Source organism: Micromys minutus (genome assembly GCF_963924665.1).
Source record: "Micromys minutus genome assembly, chromosome: 22".
In the NCBI taxonomy this organism is placed as follows: domain Eukaryota; kingdom Metazoa; phylum Chordata; class Mammalia; order Rodentia; family Muridae; genus Micromys; species Micromys minutus.
The window spans coordinates 2,985,251-2,994,441 of NC_137957.1; the positions used below are offsets into that span (position 1 = coordinate 2,985,251).

At 44.9% G+C, this 9,191-nt stretch overlaps 1 pseudogene across 1 annotated transcript; it reads left to right on the forward strand.

The window, feature by feature from the left end:
- Positions 1-2,339: 2,339 nt before the first annotated feature.
- On the forward strand, positions 2,340-3,297 carry LOC308435062 (zinc finger protein 524-like; annotated as a pseudogene). Its single transcript has one exon. The product of its transcript is annotated as a zinc finger protein 524-like (transcript).
- Positions 3,298-9,191: the final 5,894 nt, after the last annotated feature.

The following is a 9,191-nucleotide window of genomic DNA, read 5'->3' on the forward strand; positions in this document are numbered from 1 at the left end:
GGGGCTGGAGAGATGGATCAGTGATTAAGAGCACTGGCTGCTCTTCCAGTGGTCCTGAGTTCAATTCTTACTGTAGAGTAGCTTGCAGCCATCTGTAATGGGATTCAATGCCCTCTTCTGCTGTGTCTGAAGACAGCGACAGTGCGCTCACATATATAAAAGAAGCAAAATGGAAGAAAGAGAGGAAGAAAGGAAGGAAAGAAGGAAGGAAGGAATACTGGTCTGGGCTGTAGTTTATTTTAATGTAGAGTTCTGTGTTTTATGAAGTTAGTGTTTGGTCTGCATATGGCTGAGCACTATGTGTACACACCCGGTGTCTGCATGTGAGGCCGCTGCAAATCAAATTCTCTTAAGCACTGAGCCATTTCTTCATCCCAGTTTTTTTCTCAAAATCAATAAAAATAATGTCATGTGTAAGATATAATAATACATACATAATCAATTCCTGCATGTTGCATGTGGTAGCCAGTAGAATCGATATAATGGGGAATGCTTGAGGATTTGTCACCAGGGACATTGTTTCCCTCTGTGTTTTGACTTTAGTGGGCTAGATACCTGGCTCTAAGGAGTGTTAGTTCAGTTGCAACATCAGATGTCAAATTAAGTGCATTAACGCTTTGTAGGGCGCTTCTGTTTTTCTTGAAACTGGGATGGATCTATTCATTCACAAATTACTCCTTTAGCAATGTTTCTGTGGTTTTTTAGTTTCCCATTTGGGTGATCTTTGGGGTGGGATGTTGCTCTACTTTGATGCATGGAATACAAATTCCACCAACCTTTGTTAGGTTCATGCCTCCTGCAAGAGTGGGACAGGGCATGACTCATGCCTCGGAAGGATGGGTTTGGTGCTGCTACTGTAGGCTCAAGTCTGTGGAAGCAAAGATGAGTGGGCTAGGAAGGTGCTTTGGTACCTTGGTCTCCTCTATCATTAAGCTACTCCAACCCCTGCCCAGGAATTTTTGTAAAGATTTATTTGTGTGTGTGTGTGTGTGAGAGAGAGAGAGAGAGAGAGAGAGAGATGGAGACAGAGACACAGAGAGAGACAGAGTCAGACAGAAACAGAGTCAAAAAAGTTAGGTGACAACACTTCTCTTTCTCTCTATCATACAGGCCGTGGAGATCAAACTCCAGCCATCAGGCTTGACAGCAAGTACTTTTACCTCCGGAGTCACTCCACAGGCCCCCACCTCCTCATTTTCTATCCTGGAGTTTACTATATAACCCAGGTTGTCCTCCAACTCACAGTAACTCTTTTTGCCTCCCAAGAGCTGAGATTACAGGAGTGAGCCACCGTATCCAATTTGGTTGCAACATAAATATTGCTTTTAGACTAGATGGAGGAGTTACAGAGTTTGTGTGCCACTAGAATGTGAGAAAACATTCCAGGCCTTGATGGACAGTCTAACTCTGGATGCAGGAAGTGGATAACTTGTTAGATGAGATGCTTGGAAAAGAATGTCCTAGTTATGAATGCCCTAGTTGTGAAAAGGCGCCTGATTGCTGTCTGACACTGGGTGCAGCCATCTCACTTTGCCTGTTTGGAAAGGTGCTTTGGACCAGTCAAAGCCAAAACACCCAAAAGATGAAGAAATCGTCTTCATAATATTGGCTTTCAACCATGGTATAAAATGTTTAGTTTGTTCTGATTATATCAAATACCCAGAGTATGAATTGCATTTCCTTGATCACTTGTTTTTTAATTGTAGTACTTAATGTAGGGAGTGGGGTTTACATGTCAGGGCACATGTGTGGAGGTCAGAGGACAGCTTAGGGGTGTCTATTCTCCACTTCCACTTTCTGGATCTTGGAGACTGAGCTTACATCATCAGCCTTGGCCACAAGCACTTTTACCTGTTGATCCATCTCACAGCCCTACATTAACCACTTTTTAAAATATTTATTCAATCTTTAATTAGATGTAAAGGGAAAGTCGTGCATACGATTGCAGGATTGGATCCACCTGGAGTGGGAGTTACAGGAGGGTATGAGCCATGAGTTCTCAGAATGGAGCCCAGATCCTCTGCGAGAACAGAAGTGCTCTTATGGGCTGAGCCATCTCTCCAGCACCATCTTAACTGTTTTTAAGGGATTTAAGTGCCATCTCAGTGGCATTAAGTACACTGACTCTGTTGCACAGCCCCAAACACCTCTGTTTCCAGGACTTTCTCAGCCTGCAAAACTGTGTGCCCATTAACCATCTGACAAAAGGAAATTACAGTCTGTGAAACCCTAACAGAGCCTTCATTACATAAATAGAAAATAAAAAATGCAATGGTGGTACACACGCGAGCCCAGGCAGCATGCAAATGAGTACCCAGACTCAAGCTCCCCAGTGCTCAATGGACAAGCCCAGCTCAGACCAGTTGCCTTCAGCTTTGTCTGGGGAGGAAGAAAAACCTCTGGCCTTACTTCCTTCTGTTCCCCGGGGCCGCCGAGGCCGACCTCCAGGGGGAGCCACCACTTCAAATCGGATTTTCAAGTCCTCCCTCCCTCGAAAGAGGAGCCGTTCTCCCAGATCAGGGCAGGAAACCCCGTTGGCAGCACCAGTGGACAGCAGTGGCAGCAGCGATCTTCTGTTGATCGATGATCAGGGTGTTCCCTATACAGTTCCAGAAGGGTCAGCAGCAGATGGGCCCCAGGGCTCTGGCTCCAAGAGGGCCCCACACTTCTGTCCCGTGTGTCTGAGAGCCTTCCCCTACCTCTCTGACCTGGAGCGGCACAGTATCTCACACTCAGAATTGAAGCCACACGTGTGAAAAGATTGTGGTAAGACCCTCAAACGGTCCAGCCACTTGCGGCGCCATTGTAACATCCATGCTGGCCTCCGGCCCTTCCGTTGTGCGCTCTGCCCTCGCCGCTTCCGAGAGGCAGGGGAGCTCGCGCACCACCACCGCATCCACTCTGGTGAGCGACCGTACCAATGCCCCTCATGCAGGGTGCGCTTCACTGAGGCCAGCACCATTACAAACGCAAACACCCAGAGCTTGTGGGGATGCCTGTGCGCCTGTGCCCCCCAAACCCAAGACCCCAACCGCTGTGGGATGATGACGACGAGGGTGTCCCTGTTCAAGAAGGAGTACAGGTGAGAGTCCTGAAGGAAAGGAGCCTGCTTGGCCCATATCCTCCACCACTTCTCCCCTGTCCGGGTTTACAGTGGGGGGTTCAGTTGGTGTTTGGCATGGGCAAGAAGGCCAAGATACTCTTGTTTCTGGTGGTATTGCCGCCATGGAAGGGGATCAAAAGCAGGGACCTAAACCTCTGGGTTCCGATGCTGTCTAGCACCCTCCTGTGGACTGACAAGCTCTGGGAGGCATGGGCTGTGGAAATAAATCCCTACCTACCGACTTCCAAAAAAAAAAAAAAAAAAAAAAAAGCAATGGTTCATCCAGAGCAAAGAGCCCTGACCAAAAAGGATGGTGTTAAAGGGATTACTATTCCAGAATTCAAGTTATACTCAGAGCTACAGCCATAAAAGCAGCATACTGCTGGCCCCAAAACAGACATGATGAACCAAATTCAAGACCCACGTTTAAGAACATTAATCAGATATTCAACAAAGACAACAAAAATACACACCACGGGAGATACAGCACCTTTAACAAAAATCAGTGCTGGGAAAATCGGATTTCTACATGTAGAAAAGTGAAATTAGACCCAAACTATAGCCCTGCACATAATTCAACTCCAGATGGACAGACATAAAGAGCCAGAAACACAGAAACTGCCAGAACACAGGCAGTCCCTTGCATGATACAGGTATGGGAAAGGAGTTTCTGAATAGGACTCTGTCTGCTCACAGTTAGCCTTTGTCAACTTGATATAAACTGGTGTCATGTGGGAAGAGACAACCTCAACTGAGAAAATGTCAATCAGGCTGGCCTGTAGGCCAATGTGTGGGAAATATTCTTGATTAATAATTGATGTGGGAAGGCCCATCCCATTGTAGGCAGGGCCACTTGTAGGTGACTGGTCCTGTGTTATATAAAAAGCAGAATGAGCAAGCCAGCAAGCAACATTGCTTCATGGTCTAGTCTGCAGGGACTGCCTTGAGTTTCTTTCATGTCTTCTCTCGATGATAGACCATAAATTGTAAAATGAAATAGGCCTTCTCCTCCACATGTTCAGTTTTGGTCAGTGCTTTATCACAACAACAAAAAACAAGAACATTCAAGAGTTAAGGCCAACAACTGGCAAATGGAATATCATAAAACTGAAAAGTCTGTACAGCAAAGAAAACAGTCAATCAAGTGTAGAGACAGCCTGCAGAGTGTGAGAGACTTCTTGCCAGCTACACATCTGACAGAAGATTAATGTACCAAATACAAAAAGAACTCACAAATCAAATGACCCAATCAAAAAAGGTGCTATTAGTCTAAGCAGTGTTCTCAAAAGAACAACAACAGAAAAAAGCTAAGAAAAAGATGTTGAATATCTTTAGGGAAATGTGTTGGGGTTCAGGAATCACCTCACAAACCACACTAACACCAGTCTCAGACAAGGATAGTTTATTGAGTATAGAACCCAGGACTGATTGACCAGGGCCATGGTTGTAGTTCAAGAACTGAACTGTGACACCCAAGTTAAGGTCCTAAAGGTCTTTTAAGCATGAGATCTACAAACGTCTGTGCCAAGTTATTCCCACCAATCAAGATTTAGGGATAGGGGGATTTCCTTAGGAACATGTCTTTGTTGTACACTTACATGTTCCCATGGGTTGGGGTATTCAACTGTGGCAGGGGACTTGCCTTGTCTAACATCCATGTCTTAACTTGCCAACACACATGTTTCTTTCTGCCAAGTAGGAAGGATGTCAGTTCTCAGGGAAGTCTTGAAAACTTAAACTTCAGTCAACCACTACTCAAAATGGAAGTCTTATACCAAATTGTTTCTTATATTGGTGCAGTTGTATCTCTTACATTGTGGTCCATCCAGGGGTAGTTTATCCTGTAAAAGCTTATACATAGGTACATTTGGTGGTTGGTTCAAGTCCAAGCTTATTGTGGGTAATTATACAAAACAGTTCTACTGACTCCTATCATGATGATTGGTTTCCAAGGACACAGAACGTAACAGAATATGTAATCAATTTGGCATTAGAAGGTTTCCTAGTAACAGCAGAAACAGATGAGAAAGTTTCCTTATAATGGCAAGCTAGCCAGGTAACAGTTACCAAGGCCTCAACATCTTACCTAAGCCTTAACATTCCATCTAGACCTCAGTGTTTTACTTAGACCTTAACAAAATACAAAGTAGAGCTACTTTGAGTCCTCATTTTTACCCCCAGTGAGAATGTATAAGATCAGGAAGACCACTGACAACAAATACTGCTGAACAGTGACCCTCATTCACCGCTGGTGAAATTGCAAATTGGGAGAGCTTCTGTGGAAACCATAATACCAATGGATCTCCAGTGTTAGGGATGTTTGCTTGGCCATGTACATTGCTGCTCTGTTTACAATAGCTAGAAAGTGGAAACAGCCTAGGCCACAAGGTGGTGACCTTTAACTCCAGCACTCGGGAGACAGAGGCAGGCTAATTAATCTGAGTTCAAAGCCAGCCTGGTCTTCACAGTGAGTTCCAGAACAGCCAGGGCTTTTCAGAGAAATCCTATCTAGAAAAACCAAAAGGGGAAAAAAGAAGAGAAAAGAAAAGAAAACATTTTCAAGAAAATCATAGATAAAAAGTTATAACCTAAAGAAAGAGGTATCTATTAATGTAGAAGCATAAAGAATAGCAAATATACTGGACTAGAAAGTCCCCTCAGCATATAATAATCAAAATACTAAACATATAGAACAAAGAAAGACCATATATAAAAAAAAGGCCAGGTAACATAAAAAGGCATTGGAATAACACCTTACTTCTCAATGGAGACTCTAAAAGCCAGCAGGGCTTAGAAAGATGTTCTACAGACTCTGAAAGACCCCAGTGCCAGCCCTGAGTACTATATACAGGAAAAGTTTCAATCATAATAGATGGAAAAAGTAGGACTTCCACACTAAAGCCAAATGTAAGCAATGCCTGTCTACAAATTCAGCTTTCCGATGGATAGAATGAGAAGAGCCTAAAGATGTTAACTTCAGCCTTCCGATGGATGGAATGAGAAGGAAAGCGCCAGCCTAAAGAAGTTAACTACACCAAAGAAGACACAGGAAACAAATAATTCCAGACCAGAAAAATCACAAAGGGGGCTTACAGCAGCAACAATAAGAATCAATAATCACTGGTCATCGATAGCAATGGTCTCAACTCCCCAATAAGAGCAAGTGTCGCCATTTTCATATCTGACAAGAGAAACTCTAAATCAAACCTAATCCGAAGAGATTGGGAAGAACACGCCCTTCTCATCAAAGGAAAAATCCAAGAGGACATTGCTATTCTTAAAGTCTATCCGGTGAGAACTCGGACACCCAAGTTTGTAAAAGAAGCATTTGAACAGCATAGATCACATAGTGCCCTTCCACACTCGAATATTTCAATACCCCACTGTGTCTGACAAAACCTAAACAGAGAAATGCTAAAGAAAAAGATGAGATAATTGATTTTATAAACCAAATGAACCTGACACAAAATCTACAGACCATTTCACCCAAACAAGGAAGAATGTGCTTTCTTCTCAGCATCTCATGAAACTTTCTCACAAACTGATCACATACTCAGACACAAAATAAGTCTCAACAGATACAAGAAACACAGGTGAAATCACTCCCTGCATTCTATCAGACCATCATGAGTTAAAGCTGGATATCAACAACAGAATCAGCAGAAAACTTAAAAACTCATGGAACCGTTTGCTACTGAATGAAAAGTGGGTCAAGAAATTAAGATAAAAACTAAAGCCTTTCTAGAACTGAATAAAAATGAATACAAGACATATCCAAACTTACAGGACAAATGAAAGCCTTGCTAAGAGGCAAATTTGTAGCACTAAGAACCTACATTCCAGAAAAAAAAAAAAAAAAATGGAGAGATCTTATACTAATAATGTAACAGCACAGTTGAAACCTTTGTAACAAAATAAAGAATTCACACTCCAAATCAGTAAATGCCCTGTGACTTAGCTGTGGACGGTGTTCTCATAGCTCCACCAACTCCTCTCCTCCTGCAGTCCTTCTTCCCCATCTTCCTCAGGCTTCCCCAAGCTCCACCTAACGTCTGGCTGTGGGTATCGGCATCTGCTCCCACCAGCTGCCAGCAGACGTCTTTCTGGTGACTAGGAACCAATCTATGAGCAGAATGACACAGCTGACCTTCAGAAGAACCCTTAAATTCCCAGTTCTCTTCCTTCCCATTGCGAGCTCATAGCCCAGATTTTCAATGTGTGCCGCATTTGCCTTACATTCAGCCTTAAAGTTAATAGAGAATCCGTGTCCTCATAAATGATGGCCAGCAATAGCTGATGAGTCCAGCATCTGCCCTGGAATTTTCCAGGATTCTTTGAAAAATGAGCCCCCGCTCTCTGGGATCATTGTGATAAGTGTTATGCAGACTCTGTTCCCATACATCTCTCTTTTCAAGCCTTCTAGAACCTGTGCATCCTTGGGGTCATCTGCCATGAGCCCCCTCCACCAACGCCCAATGGAAATGAAGCATCAACGGGGCAATGCCAAGAGAGAGAGAGCTATGTCCTTGGGAGACATCTGGTACAGAAAAGGAGAGTGACTGTGGTCATTCATGGTCACTTTGGACCTGAAAGACCCTAGAGGCTTTCGCCAGCCTTACACCCACCCACCCGCCTCCCGTCAAGGCTACGCCAAGTTCCATCCCATCCACATTCTTGCCTAGAAAATTCTGAGAATGTACTGACTGATGCTTGCTAGCCAATAGACTCAAAGGTCAATATGCTTAGCAAATAAGTTTGAACTGTAACCTTGCTGATGTAACCTGTACCCCCTAAAAAGTATAAAAAGTGCTCATAATAGCCATTCGGGGCCACCTTCTGGTCACTCGCCTCAGGGGACTGATTGAGAGTCGAGTCAATGAGCCAGAAAATAAACCTCTTGCTTTTCCGTCGATATGTACCTCAGTGTCTCACTCAAGGACATCTTGAGTAAACACCATGGACCGACAGTTGGGGTCTTACATTTGCAGGCTCATCCCGGGATCGAGGAGACCCCCAAGCAACCACCGACTAAATTAAATATAAGGGGAAAGACAGGTCGGCAACAATCGCCTACTCCTGTTTGTCTGTCTCTGTCTTTTGCTTTCACTTTTGGCTGTGAGCACTGTGTTGGCTTTAAAGCTTTTGGTCTGGTGCAGTCGATTGGATGGGTAGACATGCCTTAACATCATCACCATGAGGAGTCTGGAGGGTGCTTCAGACACCCCCAGAGGGAGTTGGGAGGACTCTGCTCTTTTGGAGCCTGCTATACTCAGTACCGGCCAGTAGCCTGATGACCTGATTTCTGCGCCCCTAGCAGGGGCGAACTGACTCTGTGTTGATTGTCCTTCTTCGTGTTCTTGGCCTTCAGTAGTGGCGGGGACCAACCAAGTCTTGTTATAACCTGGTTTCTGTGCCCACAGGGGTGAACTGTGTGTTGGCTGTCTTTCTCTGTGTTATTGGACTTGAACTGTCATTTTTGGACATGGGACAGTCTGAATCTACCCTGTTAAACATCCTAGTTAACCACTAGAGGGGAGTTGGAGGAAGAGGAGAAAACTCTCAGCAGTAGTAGAGAGGGCAGGTTAGTTTCTCTCTGCTCCTCTGGATGGCCAACCTTTGGAGTAGGATGGCCACTCGTGGGGACCTTCAATTTGCAGTGATCAGAGCAGTGGAGGAAAGAGACTTTAGGCCAGGATCCCTCGGGCACCCAGACCAAGTGCCCTATGCAGTTACCTGGAAGGATCTAGTGGAGGAGCCCCCCACACCCCCTTGGAGAAAAGACTTTTTGTCTCTGGACTCTCCCCTAATTCCTGGATAAAGGACATTTTGTCTCCGAGACTCTCACAGGTCCTGGCCATGAAGGAGAAGAACCCCACAGAGACCAACCCAACTGTGAAGAACATCCTCCAGGACCCTCCACAGCGCATCTGATACTGATGGACCCTCCACCCCCTACTCCGCTACCATGGCCCCGGTTCCCATGGCCCCTCCTCGAGGTCTCCCTTGAGCCCTCATCCAGTGTCCCTTTATCCCCACTTCCTCCAGCCCCAGCAAGGGAGGAGGATATGAAGGGAGCCTTGGAAGTGGG